The 18,427-nt window shown below is 37.4% G+C and overlaps 1 protein-coding gene across 1 annotated transcript in view; it reads right to left on the reverse strand.

Moving 5' to 3' along the window:
* cntnap5a (contactin associated protein family member 5a) overlaps positions 1 to 18,427 on the reverse strand; it is a 130,532-nt gene that overhangs the window by 111,686 nt on the left and 419 nt on the right. The window lies entirely within an intron of this gene.

An 18,427-nucleotide genomic window follows, 5' to 3' on the forward strand; every position in this document is an offset into this window, starting at 1 on the left:
CTAACAAGCTGAATAATGCCTTTACGTCTCAGGCCGTGAAACTGTTAAACGCTCAAGATGACCCAAGTGACGATTAGTTTTCCATTTAGCAATTGGGAGATTTGCATGTTTTCAGGACCTGGTAAGTAGTTCTTAAGTAGTGAGTTAGCTGAACGTTACTCATGATGGGCCACACTTCCTGTTCAGCTCACAGCTTCCTTGCTTAACTGCTATCTTAACAGAAATTCAGCGACATCATAAAACTAAACTGGGCTGGATCTGTGCCTTTACTTTCTCTGAAAAACTTATTTTTATCAATCCATCTAAAATCTGCATCTATCTTAAAAGATAAACCTAAATCAAATGTAAGTTTGAAATTAATACTGGATTACATTTTAATTTGGAGTTAAGAGTGTTGGGGCAGCAAAATTACAGTAATAAAATTAAGTTTAAAGAGAGGTTTAAATGTAATCTCTCTTAATTTTCAATACATTTTAAAATTTGGTGCCATGTGATTTAAAGTTAAACTATAAGTTAAAAATAAATCCTTGTTGGTGCAAAACAAGCCTTGTTGTATTTCTTAAGTTAAGGATTTGCATTCTTCTTCCACCACTGCTGAATAAAAGCAGTTCATCCACACCATACAGGAGTTTGTGTCAGTCTTATCTGAAAAATAACCATAATTGTTTCAGTTAAACAGATTTTAATGGCTGTTTTGAATATTTTGCCAGAGTTAAAATAGTTATATTACTTCTTTTACAGCACATGCCCTTGTTTTTTTTACAGCAACCTCTAAGGAAATTGATTTTAAATTCTGAACAACTACAATGGATCTCTGAAAGGTTGCAAGTATTCATCCTTGCACATAAAGTCACTGAAGAAATGATAACGCAGCTGGTGTCTGTTCAGTCGGTTTATGCTGCATAGCAACAGCTGCAAATTATGTTTTTTTGCTTCCAACAATTAATCTCTTTTTCCAGGTGGCAGATTATCATTCATTCATTCGTTTGTTTCATTCATTCATTCAGTTATACATCTTTGTCAAAGGAAATAAAAACTGTAAATAAAAGATAAAGATACAACTGAATAAAGGGACTTCAAATCAACATTAAATTATACGTGAAAGACAACAAAATTTTATCATTTTTTAGTCTATAAAACATCAAAAAAGGTTTAATGTAGAAACAGCATTTGTTTTAAACAGCTGAATTCCTCTAACACAATCCCCCCAAAAAGCATTCATCCAAACGGCTGGGTTTGTATTTTTCTGTTGATAAATTAGTTCAACGATTTATCAAAGTTGTCATCTATTAATGCTCTGTGAGTAATTATTTTGACTAATGTCTCAGTAACACAGAACAGAGTACACCCCCGAGAGAGAATATTAAAAGCAATAATTAGTGACTTCAATATTCTCCACTTCAACCATTACTTCACTGGTATTGATCACCACTGTTATGCTAATGCTCTGGTTTTATTCTGTTAATAAACATGTCAAAACAACCTATGCATAACACACATGTCCACATATTTACAAAAATATAAATAATTTGCAGTGAAATGTGGTCAATACATATAAATCATGATAATCTGCTAATATGGAAACACTAAAAAACATATAATTCACCTTTACAGAAGTGATTAACACCGCAAGAGTAAAGGCAGTCTGTTGGAGGGAGCACAGGTTCAGTCAACACAGACCACAGAGTCAATAATATCAAAGGGTGCAGTGATAGTATCTGGTAACGGAGCGGCCTCAGACCTCTGTGTGGTATCGATAAAGCTTCATATGATACCGTGCATGCACTAACAGGCTTTGTGGCTCAATGACCTCTGCTCATCGAGGGCCCGAGTCGAGCCGAGGTATCGGCTGACAATTAGTCCCAAATGCTAGCTGAATTCAAGGAAGTGTGCATCGATACAAATGATTGAGGAGCGCGGCGTGGTTTACTGTAGCACTTCATTTCTCTGAACACTGCATATAATCTAAAGGGACCTATAAGAGTTTACAGGCAGCCTGCGGGATGTTTTACTGGGCGATCGACAGCTTTAGTGATTACACACGTCTCATCTAACAAACATTAATTATTCAGCCCTCATTCAGGAGTGTAGTGAAGCAGGATTTGTGTTAATTTTCTGCAGGATTTCCGGCAACATTTTACAAAACAGATTGGTAGAGACAAGGTAATAATCTTGTTAACAAAGGGCAATAATTGGTACTGCCGTCATAATTGCAAAGCTAGTAACCATCATGGGCTGATATTTTCATTATAACATATATTTGTAATATTAGGGTAATATTAGTGAGGAACAACCTAATAATAACATCATCCTAAGGGACTGTATTTTATAAACCAGAGTGTGGGTGGCTGTGGTGTAACTTTGTTTTATTTTTTAATTTTTTAATTTTTATTTTTTACTTGTCGACATGCAATATGAAATGACTCAGATCGGGACATCCCTACTTTAAAACCAAATTGCTAATTCTGGGGATAAGGGTATTTAAAATGAATACAAACTACGACAATTAAAAAGTTGAATTTCCCTTTCCAAGGCCAAATCAAAATACCAAACTCCCTCTCCAGGGCTCCTCTAAGAAACAGTGCCTCCCCTGTTTTGCACCACCCCTCCCCTCTCATAAACAGACACTAATGTTTGACAACAGAGTAACTCTTTTATCGTGTTAACATCATGATTTAACTGTTCATACATCTGCAGAAAGTGGGTAGTCTGCTTTAAAACAGGCTTTAATTGAAATCAGGTATCATCTGGATAAGAAGATATCTATAAAAGCATTTACTCCCGAGTAAAAAGAACCATTATCGATTCAGCAGTCAGACTTTGGTTGAGACAAGAGGAAAACATCTGTGCAAAGAGTGGTTTCTCATGGAGAGGTATAGATTTTTTTTAAGAAGCTTTTGTAACCAGTTTTTCTTAGAAGGAATGAGAGTTCAGGGAGTTTCAGTGCGAGAAGTTGATTGAGTTCTGGTTGTATAGATTCATATAGTGCTCCGTATGTCAGTGTGGTCGTGCATGGGCAGTCACTCAAGACAAGACACATTTATAGATATGATGTCTGTGCCACGGTGCTGCCCTCCATCTGCTCTGAGATATTTATTTGTTCAAAGCTGCTGCAACAGGCTGAATAAACCACAGCAAACACACAGCAAAACCATATGTAGACATGCACTGTAAGAATACAGACCAATAGATGGCTACAAGCAGTGCGTAAATTACAGGGGGACACAGGGGACATGTCCTCTGCAAATTATCAGAAGGAGTGTCTTATTCCTGTTAGCAGCTAACCCAGTATTACAGCACAGCACACACTCTACTGAGCCGAGGAAGGACAGAGCCGCTATGCAGGGACAATTCTCGGTAAGCAGCGAACAGCAGCGAACAGCAGCGAACAGCAGCGAACAGCAGCGAACAGCAGCGAACAGCAGCGCAAAACAACACCTATAGCAGTGAGCAGTAGCTCATGTTTATATGATGGTGGTATTTAACAGAGATGTTTATTCATGTACCTATGAAACTGCAAGAGCTAAGAGAGCTTACTGAATATAACAAATGCACCACTCACACACAGGATGACCAAAACAAAGCTACTACATTTCAGTCAGTTGCCTGTCTTTTTACACTTTAAGGAAATATTTTCTAACAAGTCTGATGTGAACAGAAAGAAATCGCTGATTTTGCTTTACCCGGGCCTGAAACTTGCCATCATACATTCATACATTACCATGAGTAACTTTTTATTGAAAGGGTCCTTTTGAAATTTCTGCCTTTGACAACTTTGTATTAAAAGCTTCTAGTCTTACTTAAAAAAATAAACAAACATATTTTTTATATTTATTTTTACTTTGAATGTTAGGGCAGATATTAGGGCACCATTAGTGCAAATTTGAACCAAACCCATGCAAAAGTTGAAAATTTACATGAGATTAAGTACGTACCCTACCATCTCAAGAGTGGCTTAATTTTTTTTTACCTTCGGGGTGAGTCAATATATTGATTATTTTCATCACTTTGTGTCACGCCGTACAACATTTTTCTAATGGTAATCCATTTCATGAAGGGGACATACAAAAATATTATGAAAACCATGGCTGTGTTTTGTTCCTCCTCAGGCAGAGGGATCTGAAAAATTAAAGCAATTTTGAAGATTTGCAGCTGTACTGACTGTGTCCCTCCCAGCTTTAAAACAAAAATGTTGCCCCTGGCTACAAGTTATTCAAATAAAAATTAAAAATAAATCAAATACATTGGTTTTTAATCAGTTCATAGTCCAATGTAATCTCCATTCAGTTTTTATGTTTCCTCCATTGCAATGTAATACAAAACTGGAGACACTGCTGTTCTTATCTTAGAAGTGACTGTTTTCTGAAAGACTGCATCGTGTATCTCTTTAGTGCAAGAGCAGCTTCCTTTCTTTAACTCTGCACATTGATCCAATGAACCAGCACCTCCAGATTACACGCCTGTGTTTCAGATCCCTATATTTACATCATAATCAATATCAAATCATAGAGTGTGAAAATGCAGGCGTGTGTCTGACTCACAGGTAATCACACAATGTAATTTCATAAAATAATAAACTGCTTTAGAGAATAAGAAATCCTACTGTATGAGCAGACTTTGGCTTTCTTTTTAATTTAACACCTAATTTTTATTTTTTTATTTTTTAGTCTGAACGTTCAAAACAGAATCATTTCTCTGGCCTCGTCTTTCATCACTGTAACCGTCCCTTGCTGATTATTGCATCAATCTTATTGGCACGGTGGATAGAAAGTGGGTGTTGATAATCCTTTCAGACCCTCTGCCAGTAACACTGAAATAAATAGAGGATGGAACTTACAGGCTCTACAGCTATTTGAAGCATATTCATTGCACTCTATAGATTGGGAATTGGTGCAGCATCACTGTGTGACCAATGCAGCTGGAAATGGAAGGGCCTCCACTGGCGCCACATTCATCACAATAGATTTTTCTCCGCTCCCAAGAGAGTGGGCAAAAATTATTTCTCTAAATAGTCTTATATCATGTGTCCATTTTCTTGTTATTCATTACAATCAAAAAGCATTTTGTTCTGCTGGCTGGATCTGCAGAGGACAACAATGTAAAAGCTTTCTGAAGACTGACTCCTGACGGTAAAGAAAACATACAGCCTGACATTTTAACAGATTCTTATCCACTGAGGGTGGGCGGTATAATGATAAATAATGTGACATGATATATATTTTTGTTCTGTCAAAGATGTTGCCATACAGCAGTATCTACAGCGATTATATCTCGGGATGAATGAGACCAAATGTAGAGGAGAGCTGTTACATTCTTGCATTCATGTGAATAACTACTTGAATTTTTGAGGTATTTTATGTACAGACTAAGCTGAAAATGCCTTCATGTTATTTTATCAGTTTTTTTTAATTCAAATCATTCTAAATGAATGTTCCAGAATATTTATCATATAAGAACATATGTACAAAAAAGTGTAGATTTAGAGGGAGATGCAGGGAACACATCCTCCTCAGTATTTCCAACATGATAAAAAATTAAATTGATGCAGAAAAGGCACAGATTGGTGCATATAAATTCACCAGAATGCAGGACATCAAAAGTCCAGTGTGTAGGATTTATGGAAAATGTTGGCAAAATGGAATACAAAACAAAAAGTTTGTTTTCTTTGGCGTATAGTCACTTGAAAATAAGAGTTATTGTGTATCTTTAGTAGGGCTGGGGCGACGCGTGGACATAATCGCGAATACGTCGATTCACGTCACACCGTTTTACTTAGCGCGCGTAAAGAGAGTGTCAGCAGCGCGGGGCGTGTTGTTTTTCGTTTCGGCGCTCGTGTTAGAGCGTGCGCACTGTTCGCCCGAGCAGCGCTTGTCCGAGCTGCGTGTCAGCTGCAGCATCTCTAGAGAAACGATGCCTCGCCGGTTTCTTTATGCATGACGCTTGCGTTTGTTGACTCTATTCAACTTTATACTGCGGTTTAAAGTCTCTCTCTGTCACAGAGATGAGGAAATACAAAGATGTTTGTCTTACCTCAACTTCCTCGCTTCCCTTTCAAAACAAAAGCTATCTGACTGTGCCTTTGTGGACAGAATGCCATCAGTTGCTGATACAATGCATTTTAATTTGAAACATTTACAGGATGGGGTTGTCAGCTGCGCAGGAGCTTGTACAACTTCATTAATGAGAGGAATATGTGCTTATAAATATGACAATACAGCACTCATATCAGCAGGCAGCAGTATGCTTAAGGCCCAGTTAAGGCTGGACTATTTTGATGCAGAAAGAATGTAGTAGTTATAATTATTTCTGTTTGAGAAAAGTTAAAGTGTTGGACTGCTAGATTTGAGGTTTGTTACTGTATAAAAGAGAAATTGTTTTGTTACTCCTCCTAAAAGTGACTTGAATTTTGCATTGTTTTATCTATTTTGCTGTTAGATTGCTAAATGTAGATTGCACTACGTTCCTTTTACTTGAATGGAACAAGCTCTTGCATTCATTTTATTTTGGAGAGACTTTAAATCACACTGTAAAACACAGATTACCAGTTAGTTGGGGAATAATGCCATATCAATTTCAGGGAAAAAGGTAAGCACTCAGTGGCCCGTCTTCACTTGCAGAATCGCATCAGAAGAACACTTAACTGCTTTATTCACTGTTTTTACCAGTTTTAACTAACAGGTCCATTTGTTTTGAAGAGGAGGCGACCTCTGCAGATAATTTGGCTCCTGGTAAAAATCTCGTGAAAAATGAACACTGAGGGGATTCTAGTCAGTAAAAGTTTCAACTGATTGCAATCGGCTATCCGCAATACTAGATGCCACCAAATCCCCCTAAATCTTATACACTGTTCCTTTAAATCACCTGCTCTGTTTGTTTTAGAGAGTAATAGACCTCTGTGGACAATTAGGCTAACATTAAAAATCCCCTGAACAACTATATCTTAAAATATCAGAGAAAGACTGTGAGCACACATCAGCAGGCTCTGGGCTAGCTGTCTGCAACAAGCCAAACAGCATTGGAAAAACACTGATTTGTAACATGAAACTGATTTATTCAGCATTTTTCTCAGTTTAAATGACTAGGTTTGTTTGATTTGGAGAGGTAGAGACCTCTGTGGATAATTCGGCTCCCTGTAAAAACCTCCTGAACACTGTAGGAATCGTAACCAGCTGAAGTTACAGCTGGTTGTAATCTGTAATCCTAGATTCTACTAAATCCCCCTAAATTTTACATACTGTTCCTGTAACTGATGCTCGAAACTGTCACCCATATGTTGAAATGAAACCTACGCCCATGCACATAAATACATCTAGATGTTCTTATATAAATGACATATGCCGTAATACCACACTGTCTGGAGTGTAAACCTCTTCAATTTCACGCACCCAACTGGTGAATAGAAAACATGAAACAACAGTGTGAAGACAGCAGCATCAGTCTGCGTATCTTCTCCACACCGCGCAGCCAAATAACTCAACAGAAAGCATCAAACAAAACAAAATGCTTTGACCGAGATGAGAAAAAAAACAAAACTGTAAAAGTCTCTTCATGTCTCTGCAGAGCTGCAGTCAATCAGAGATCATGCAGAGAATTGTGAAATGTTTTGTATTTACGCAATTTAGCCGAATACACAGTCCTCTGTCGCCGTGTTCTCTATTCAACTTCAGCCTTGAACATCCAGTCAGTCTGATGGAGATTGATCGGGATGGAAACATAATCCTGTTGGTTTTTCACCTGAAATAAACCCAGTAAACTCTCCAGAAGCACAAAGAACTTTTTTAACAGTGTTACAGTTCTTCCCAAAATTAGTTAGTAGTTTTACAAGTTAGTTTTGTATTTGCTAAAACATGGTCCATCCCATTGGGATTACAGGTGGGTCTGTTAATAATTATGTTAGCGACTTATCAATGTTATGTCCATATGTAGACCTATATTGCTTGTGTATTTATATGTGTTTGTTTACATGTCACCCACATGATGCCAGAATAAACAGCATGGTTTTCACTACCATTGTAAGACTCTGACACAATGCCTTAACATTTCGTCAAACTATGCTGAGACACGTTTTGCTTGCGCTGCTTCTGTCCTCTCATTTGCTCTCTGTGTCAGAGGGCTCAGGCAGCTCCTCCACACACATATTTATTTAAATTTTATCTATTAAGGATATTAAAAATATATATATATATATTCCCATCCCAATGACTGAATATTCGTAAGTTTTCATTGCTCTCTGAAAGGGTGTTTTTGCATGATTATACTTTTATATTATCATTATATAAGGGGCATAAATAAGTCTCAAAATGACAAATATTTTATTTATCACATTTTTTTCTTGAACAATATATTGTCCACCAATGGTAGTTATTGGGAGATTTCTATGGTACAATATCAGTCTTGTAAAATATCACTGTATACAGCATTTTACAATCATTTTTTATTAGTACTGTATTATCAATGACCGTTAAGGAATGAAAGAAGTTTACATTTTCCTAATGGTTGGACAAATTCTTTATCATAAGTGGAATTTGAAACCATTTTGTTGTTGTAATTTTGTGTGAAAAGTCTAAAAGGCAGTGGAGGGGGAAAGGAGGTGTGCACATGCAGGTGAGAGTCACTTGACGCATTTTTTCCCAGTGCCTTACAAAAGCAAATGTGCATAGTAAAATAACTGTAAATGTTCATATATGGCATACAGGTATACTGCCAAAACTCCTCAAGACACATCACTTATTCATATTCTGGCCTTGCATCTACAAAGCATGTGCACAACGCGGGAGAGGAAAAGACAAAAACATGAAGTGCAAAGAAAACTAAAACAACATTTACATTTATATACCAACATACAGTTTCACTAAATTCTGATTTATGGGTTGTCATGACAATTACCAGCTTAATGATGAATTTTCTTTCCATTTGTTGTCCCAGAGCACCCACCCCCGCGCGTTTGCTGCGGAGAGGCTCCCCGCCCCACCCCGCTCGCCAGAGGGCTACCTGGTTGATCCTGCGAGTAGCATATGCTTGTCTCAAAGATTAAGCCATGCAAGTCTAAGTACACACGGCCGGTACAGTGAAACCGCGAATGGCTCCTTAAATCAGTTAAAATTGTTAGTATCAAAAGCTAGCACTACTTTTTTTTTTTTAATTACATTTTATTTCGGTTAATTTTGAGAAGTAATTCTTTAAGTTTGGATAAGATTAGTATACTTTTTTTGATTAAAAAAACTCTCTCAGGCCTTTTTTTCTTTCTTAAAACAAAGTTTCCCCCCCTTTTTTTGGACCATTTATTTTTTGTCCCCCCTGTGCCTTTAAGAGTTGTGTAGAAATCGACTACTGTTTTTGTTTTTTCTTGTGTAGTATAAAGGGACGACAACTGCATTTTGCTCTACAACTCTTTGTTGTTCAATAACAGTAAATGAACCCTGAACACAACAACAAAATTATAAATAGAAATTAGAAATAAGTGAGAAAGTAAATAAGAAAATAAGTGTTGTACAAACAGTTTACATTCTCTGTGGGATCGGGCTGATGGGGACAGTAATCCCTGTGACAAATTTATAACATTATTATATACTATTCCTGTATATACCATGGTTTCCTCAATCCACAGTACCCCCAGTCGGTTTTGTTTCAGAAGAAATGCGCTGTATGTTTAAACATGAGGAAAAGTGCCTGTGCTGTCACACAGCGGTGCTCTGCCTCATTTACCTTTTGATAAATTCATCAGGCCTTGAATATGTACAGCGGTAGGTGTTCCTTGAGTGCCTGCTTCACATTCATTAGACGAGTGAATCTGCAGCTGCATCATCTCCAACACACACACACACGTACACACACACGTACACACCTACACACACACACACACACGCACACACCCTCTCCTCTGCTGTGATGCTGGATACCAACTCGGCTTCTGCACGTTCCAGGTGCTTCAGATGGGAAATAATTTGTTGCGAAGTATCTGCTAGCTGAGCTAACTTGAAGCATGAAATTTTTAAGTAAATATATGTGTGCGGTGCTTTGCTAAACCGGAAACAGATTCTAGCTCATAAAAGATGGATGTGTGGCGCAGCAGTCTCCACCTGCTGCGAGGGGAACACTGAGAGCATAGCAATAGTCCTCCCACAGACCTGTGGTAAAGAGTCATATCATCTGGTAATGAAAGCCTTCCAGCCAAAGACTCCCGTTTCCACTCATGTCAGGAAATATTCCCCAGAAAGACACCTCACTTTGGCCTGTGATGAGGCCGCAGTAGGCTGCGTACACAGAGTGCAATGTGAAGTGCATAATGAATTATGCTACAGACCCAAAAGACTTCTGCAAATAAAACTGGGGAAACCTAAAACTTGCTATCAGCAAGGCCAAACAGGACCTCAGATATCTAGCTGCTCCAGCACTGCAATGATTGGTCTACAAACAGAAAACTTAAGATAATCCATATTTACTTAAAAGTAAAAATTCCAAACATTTGCTGGTTCCTGCCTCTGGTATGCTTACAATAAAGAAAAAATAAATCTCTGTTGAAAAATAAGCAATTTAAGACATTTTTAATGTTTTGGGGTTTTTTTGCTAACATTTTATACAGACTAGGCGATTAATTAATCATGAAAATATTCATCTATATCTTCAGACTATAAAATAAAGTAAATAATCTCTAGTTAAAGCCTTGAGATACTTATTTGTATACTCTAATCAAGCGCTAATTACATTATACTCACTGGAAATGTACCTTATCTTACTCCATAATTATTTCATAGCAGCATTTAGTTGCACTACTTTTTAAATTACAAGGCTGCAATTAACAATTATTTTCATTGTCTATTATTTTCTCATTAAATGGATCTGTTATGTGGTTTATAAAATGTCATAAAATGAGGAAAATGTTGATTAGTGTTTCCCAAAGCCCAAGATGATGTCCTCAAATGCTAGATATATTCAGTTTACTGTCATAGAGGAGTCAAAAAAAAGAAAAAAAACTAAAAAACAAACAAACAGAAAATATCCACATTAAAGAAGTTGGAATCAGAAAATTGACTTCTTAAACTTTTAATCCCTTTTTACATTTGTTGACGATTAATTTAATAGTTGACAACCCATCAATTTATGGATTATCTTTGCAGCTCTATTAAAATACTTTCTATCACTACACTAAATTTTGCCTTAAAGCTCCACACCAACAAGCCAGAGCTTCAGAATTAAAGTTGTGCATACACATTAACTGTTATTTTTTGGTTTAAGTAACAGCCAGCCAAATACTACAGTTCGGAGGAATGCTCAGCAGCAGCTTAGACTGCACATTCACAGTTTATCAGATATCTTCCAACTCAAGCAGAACTTAATGTAGGCTCATCAGTGGCTCATGAACAACATCAAATATGCAAAATTTATAAGACAACTTGAGAATTATGAGAAGGCTTCAGCCCCCAGTCCAAGTATGGATGAGAACCGGTTCCAATCAGTCCAATGGATCGGAATAGTATTTCTCCTATCAATTGCTTTTCCTGATGCTGACATGTTTTTCTGAGAGCTTTACATTGCGAAAAAAGTGACGTCAAACTCGTGCTAAAAAGCAGCAAGCGGTCATAGAGGACAGGAAGAAATGGTCCAAAGTGCTGCTTGTTTTGTCCGTTAAGTGCCGTGCTGTGAACGTTTACACTTCACAAGCGCTATTTTAAAGGTCAGTTCACACACTAGTTTACTTTTATGTCCTTTGTTTATTTCTGTGTTTGTTTTCAATAAAATAAAGTCTTGTGATCATCATTTACTCACAGATATTTCCCAAGACTGTTTGGACGGATCTACTAAATGTGTCCTTTCAAATCCTTTGCCAATGTGGCTGACGTTTTGCATTGGTTTTCAGACCAGGTAGACACAATTTTCAAACAAATATGATTTTTTTTCCCATTGAAATCTTAAACTAAGTGATTTGTTCAAGTCCTTCAGATATGAATTTGAACTGGTCTCAGCAGTAATGGTAGCTGCATTGTCCACCAGGTTTGAGTTTTGTCAGCATGCTGGGTGCCATAAAACGAGCGCAGTTCACTGTTGTGAAAGTGATTTGGGCTTATATTCAAGGAAAAAAGTTGCAAACAAATGCTTTCAGTTCACTGTTTACCAAAAATATGAGCCTGTTTAATGAATGCACTGTTTTAGTGTGTTTCAGCACACAGCTGGTATTTTCACCAATACCAGCTGTGTGCTGAAACATCTTTCCACACCACATGGATTTAAAATAAAAGAATGGCACACATTTGACACTTAACACACAAATGTCACTGCTCCCCAACTGAGCAGCACGTCTATTAAAGAGGGTAAATATTCTCTGTTATAATAAAATATAATAACACCACACAGGCAGACTTGGCAGAATTTCTCTTTGACTAAGAAAACGTAATAAAGACTATGCAAATATTTGCTCTTTTCATCAATTGTATATCATAACAGTAGAGCTTTTGCACACCTTAGTCACATGTATGCGTTTTTCAGAGGTAATATAACACTGATGCAAAGAACCAGTGTAGGCTTTTTTTCTACACAGAGAATTGATCAGGAATTAGTAAAGTAATTGACAAAGATTTGGACCGATAAGCAGAATTGAAAATGGCTTCACTGAACCTTATCAAGTCCCATCCCCAACTGCCAAGCTAAGCTAAGCTGTCTGTATGCACCGAGACAAAACCATCCAACTCCTGACACCACAGCAAAGAAGGCCACCTCAGAAATGTAAGTAATGTAAGTAACCGTAATGTATGCTTGGACATCCTAGCTGTAAATATAAAACCACTCCAGCTAAAGTGGCCAACGGTGCCAGTAAAGTCATTAAAAAACAGTTGGGATGATACACAGAACTGAATACAAAGCTCAATGTATTTTACAAATAAGCATTCAACTCTCACTTTTCTCACTTATACTATTAACCCTTCGAAACCTGAGCAAATTGGTTTGATTTCTGTCAAACACATGCGAAAACAAAGCAGACAATGAGCAACTTAACCACACGTGGCCCAAAAATAGCAAGAAATTAGTAAAAAGAGGAAAATTATCTGAAAATAAGAAGAAGAGGAAGAAAAAAAAGACCTGAAAACAGTGCCAAACATTAAGAAATATCTTTGTGTAATTCTAATAAATATAAACACAATTTTCTGGAGATTTTCCCTTGTTCTTGATAATTTTCTAATAATTCTACCTAGTAATTCGAACCCTTTTTCTTCGGTTTCAAGTCTTTGTCACCTTTTACTAATTTATTGCATTTTTAAAAAATATTTCTTACTAGGATTATTATTGCCTCCATGTTTTGAAAGAAATCAAATCATTTTGCTCAGGTTCAAATAGCTTGTGAGAGGCAACTGAATGCAGCTCAAGAAAACTGATGTTGAACCAGGTTTGAAACGGTTAATTGCTTTGGAGCACCATGTGGTTTGCAAACATCCTCACTAACTTCCACTGGTAGAAGATTACATTGTACTGCGTTAATAAAATAAACAGCATAAGAGAGAAAAATAGCTCTTTCATACACACTTATGCAAAGCTCCTATGTTGCCAGGCAATCGCCGCAAAGGTCACACCAATACAATATCAATTAACTCCCGCTGAAAATGGCAGATCGAAGCTGACGTTTCCAGTGACATACTTGTCATTGTCTCTTTGTGAAAAAGTGCAATGTGACTTGTGACAGGAAGTGGCTGGCACCTGACAAAGGCCACACAAACCAGCTGTGACACATCGCTGCTCCCCTCCTTTTGTTTCTCACTGGTAAATATGAGAGCGGCTCTTTGACCTCCACGAGCATCTCACCATTTGATCTGAGCGCAGTATGTCAGAGCTGATCACTGCACACATTTGAGAACCACCGGGCTGCCATAAATGAGTAATGCAGCTGTCAGTTTAGCTAAGTTCCTCACCTTAACATAAACTGCTTAAACCCCAACACTGGCCTGGTGTCACACTCGCCCTCTGAGAGCAAAGATACACCCAGAGATCAAATGATGTCATGCCACTGGTGTGTTGGTTTACAGTTGGGAAATCACTTGGGAAATCAACGTTTAACATGACAAGAGAGGGCAGGAGAGGTTGAAAGTCCCGCTATATTATTCAACACAGAGCTGTTACGTTTGGGTTTACAAAATTTTAAGGGAAAAACAACATAATATAAAAGTGGAGACATTAATTGAAGTGTACTTGTTTGGTTTCTGAAATGTAATTGAGTTAAGGATAAATATTACATAAATCCCTGTTTTTTTTAAGGAGAATAAATGCTATCCTCTCCATGGGAAATGTGCTCCTAAAACCAAAAAAAAGGAATTAAAAAACAGACCCAAACTATATTTTGGTTTAAAATGGCATGATTTATGTGTGTCCATAACTTTCATGTTTCACCCCATAATATCACTGTATCTCTGCACCAAAATATGGTACTGTTCCTTTAAGTGACATCACTAAGAGGAAATTACATCATTTCAGAGTTTAAAGAAGACAAATTCAAATCCTGGTTAGTTTTGATTTTCTTTTAGACATTTTTGTTTCTTTATTTCTTTGAAATCTTGCCTTTCAAGCATAACATATCTAGTTTGTCATGGAATAACATGGGAAAAAACAATTTTTTAATGAATTACTAGAGAATAATTAAACCTCCCAAAAATGTTTCTTTGGTTGAAAATCGATATATTTTGGTATTTAGCTGTGCTGTTGATTGATTTGGGTCTAACTTGGGACATTTGGGTGCAAAGCATTAAAATCCTACAAACTGTGTTATAAATAAGTATAGTGACTGCCCTCTGAAGGCTGAAACCTGGTTGTTGCTATAGCATCCTGCTGCTGGCTGATCCTGGCAAAAGGAATCTGCTTTTGACTGAGGCCCCTGTCGCAGCCCTCTAACCAACGGAGAACTTTGTGTGTGTGCAGGGGGCAGGGAGGTGCAGTGGATCGAGAAGCAGCACAACTGGGTGACTGGGTGCATCTAAGCCGCCCGCCCCCCAGTCCTGGCCCATTTTTGAGACTTTTGTTTACATTCCAGTGCGGAGGCACTTAAATCAGACGTGTGTGTGTGGGGGGGGGGTTACTCTTTAAAATATTTATCTGTCCAAAAACATGATTATTTCATGTAGCTGCATGCTATGTTTGGTGTTAGCTTTGACCACAGAGAGGATTTTGGCCATATTACTTTGAACCTTTCCACCCTATAATGGGTACAAAAAAATTATTTGTGCCTCAGCTTGGAAAATATGTTTCATTGCAGGTCTAACATATTCCTCATGCTGTGAAATTCAAAATTCTACACGTGGCTACCGTCAAAAATGTTAGAATACCAGGCTTCACTCTAAAAGAGTGTTGGGGCAGATATAAAAAGGAGGGTTTTGGGGGGGTTCCCTCTCAGGGAATTTTTTCATCAGGCAGTTGATTTTTCATACATTTTCATACGTTTTTGAATTTCCAGGCATTAATTTATGGTGAAAATGTCTTTAATCTTATCTAAATAAAGGTCCTCTACTATGTTCATGTTGTCACTGGGGTGGAGTTATTTATTTATTTTTTATTTATTTCATGTGTGAGATGAACACTATAATGACAACTTAGTTGTTCTTAACAGCATGGCTAAAAATGTAAACTTTTTCCAAAGAGCGCAGCATGAAGGATAGGTCATGGGGGCAATAAAATAAAAAAGTTTATACCGTTAGCAGCATGCAAGAATGTGCGCATCAAAAATTCTGAATATACATTTTTTATTTTAAATTAGGTTATGTATCTTGTGTGCAAGTTAAGTTTTGGGCCAGAAACTCAAGCTAGATAACTCATAGAGAGGCCAGAAATGTAAGGATTCATCCTCTTGGGAGCATGATTATTGATGGTCTAACATATTTTTCATGCTTTGAAAGGACCTACAAAATTGTACATCTGGTTATGTTAAAAAATCTTAGAATAGCAAGGTCCAATCTCAACAGTTTCAATAGACTGACCACTGGAAGCTTCAACATGTTTTTACATTGCACAACATAAAAACATTGTGTAGAATTAAAACTTTGAAGATTGTTTAGTTATTCTATATGTGAACTTTGTCCAAGAGGTATAGTTCATAGAATTGCATACAAATGTTTATTCCATAAGAAGCATGTCAGAACATGCTCACCAAAACAAAGCCTAGAAATATGAACATAAGATGATACTTTTCCTTTATATATCTTGTGTAGGAGGCCAAAACCAGAAAGGTTTATCCTCTGAGAAGCATGACTGACCTAACATTTAAATTCTGACAATCTGCTTATTAGATTTTGTGTAAATGTGGAGATCTTTGCATGAATATCCACAATAAACATCTGACCACTAACACACAGAACAATGAATCAAGCTGGTCACTGACTTGTGTGCAGCCACGATGACTCCAGCTATCTACCTAATTTCTTTATGAGCACAACAACACTATTTTGAGTGCCAAAGTTTTCTTTCACGTAATACCAGGTTCACATGGAGGACCAGAGCAAAAACAGCCAGAAACAGGCAGCAGCAAAACATACAGATATAAAATTAACATATTGACAGAGGGAGCTATCTATATCGATGTTTCATGTCATACGTCTCTTCTTAATGTTGGCAGTTTGTATTCTAATCACAGTTTTTTCTTTTTTATAGTCACTATTTATCTTTATGTGTTTTGTCAACACAGATGGTTGCCATGTGATGCAGATACTGCTAAAGGAAATTTTAACACGTTTACTGTAGACGCTGCACGTGTTACTGTGATTCCACTTGAAGGCAGCTTTATGAGCATCTTACATTTACTGAAAAATCAACAATAAAAGCTGCCAGTTTACAAGATCCACCTGGCTACTGTAAAACGAATGCAGCCTACCAAAACGCCCCCACCCCGGTGCTATATCACCGAGGGCAGACTAAACACGTCAGATAGGTGTGTATCCAGTGTCAGAAAACCCATTTAACACACTTTTTCTCTATTATTATGTCTGCAGGGTTTGTCTTCAGTTTGGGTATGATGTGTTTGCTCTGCTCATTGTTCCCCCTGCGAGGACTTTCTGCAACATAGGTTAAAGATAGGACTCTACAGAGATAACAGGGTTTAAACCATTATTTTCATTATCAATTGATCTGATGGTTGTTTTCTTGATTAAGTGATTCATTAATCAAAATCTGCCAGAGGGTCTGGGGCAGGGGCATTTCGAGGATTTGGGGACATTGGGGGCTTAGCCTGGATCACAGTAAGGGGGATTTTTTTTTTTTTTTTTTAAATAAGCTCTGTTTTAAATGTTTTAGTGCACTCTGGCATCGTTCTTACCATTAAAACAATTCTTTTTTTTTTTATTTACTTTTCAGACTTATTATGAATGAGAATGTAAAAAAATACTGGTCGTTTTGAGTAATTAGTAGTGAGCACTGACATATGCACAAAAACACAAAATGCAGTAACTGAATGAAACAAAGGACACAAAACTTGTGTTTTTGATCAACAATATTATATTATTTTCAGAGGATTTAATGCATAAATAGAATGTAGGATATTTATTTATTTATTAGGAAATATTTTTAGGCCTATTTTTCATTTTGAAAAGAAAAATCATATATATTTGGACACTGGGCCATTAATTAAATATTCAGGACTGACGCCTCAGATGCCCAGGCCTAAGAACACCTCTGGTCTGGGGGTCCAAATGCAGAACTGCAGTGCAATACTCGAACCAGTGGTTATAAAAGGCATATGGCATTTTTTTAAGTTTATTATCTAGGTGTGTGTTTGCCTGTTATAGAATTGCAAAAACATACTATCAATATTTTTTTCAAAAATTGTGGGGTTGGAGATGTGTCCTCCCCAACATATAATTTGGGCTAATTACTGCCTTGATTGAGTGTGCAAAATATAACATTTGTCCAACCAACAATATTCAAAGCCCAGCGATATTCAGTTTGAGCAAATAAAAGCCGTAACCATCACATTCAAGCTGAGTTTCATGTCATTTCTGCTTGAAAAATGACTTTCAATGATTGATGGTTCTAATTACTACAAAATTTATTCCACATACATTATTGCAACCACTCAAGCAATTAAATCCGAAGCTAAAACTGTACAGCTTCAGATTTAAAACCCCTGTGGGGTCCAGAAGCAGTCAGTCTTTCTGGTGGCAGCTTCAGCAGCAGGCTGTGTGTTGTTTTCACGTAGGAGTGGACCAGTAACAGCAGCTGTCTGTGCAGTACAGCTGTGGCCAGTCAGCAGTTTCTCTTCTCCAACACACACACACACACACACACACACACACACACACACACACACACTAGCAAAACGCGTCTAAACACAAAAAGCTCTGTGTGGCAAATAACCCGAGATGCACCAAGTAACCCACACTGAGCACACTCCCTCCAGTTTGACTAGAGCATGAGGAGGAATGAACCTGTTTGCTTGACCTTCATCGCACACCACGAGTCCGTT

The sequence above is a fragment of the Plectropomus leopardus genome, chromosome 10, assembly GCF_008729295.1.
Source record: "Plectropomus leopardus isolate mb chromosome 10, YSFRI_Pleo_2.0, whole genome shotgun sequence".
In the NCBI taxonomy this organism is placed as follows: Eukaryota; Metazoa; Chordata; class Actinopteri; order Perciformes; family Serranidae; genus Plectropomus; species Plectropomus leopardus.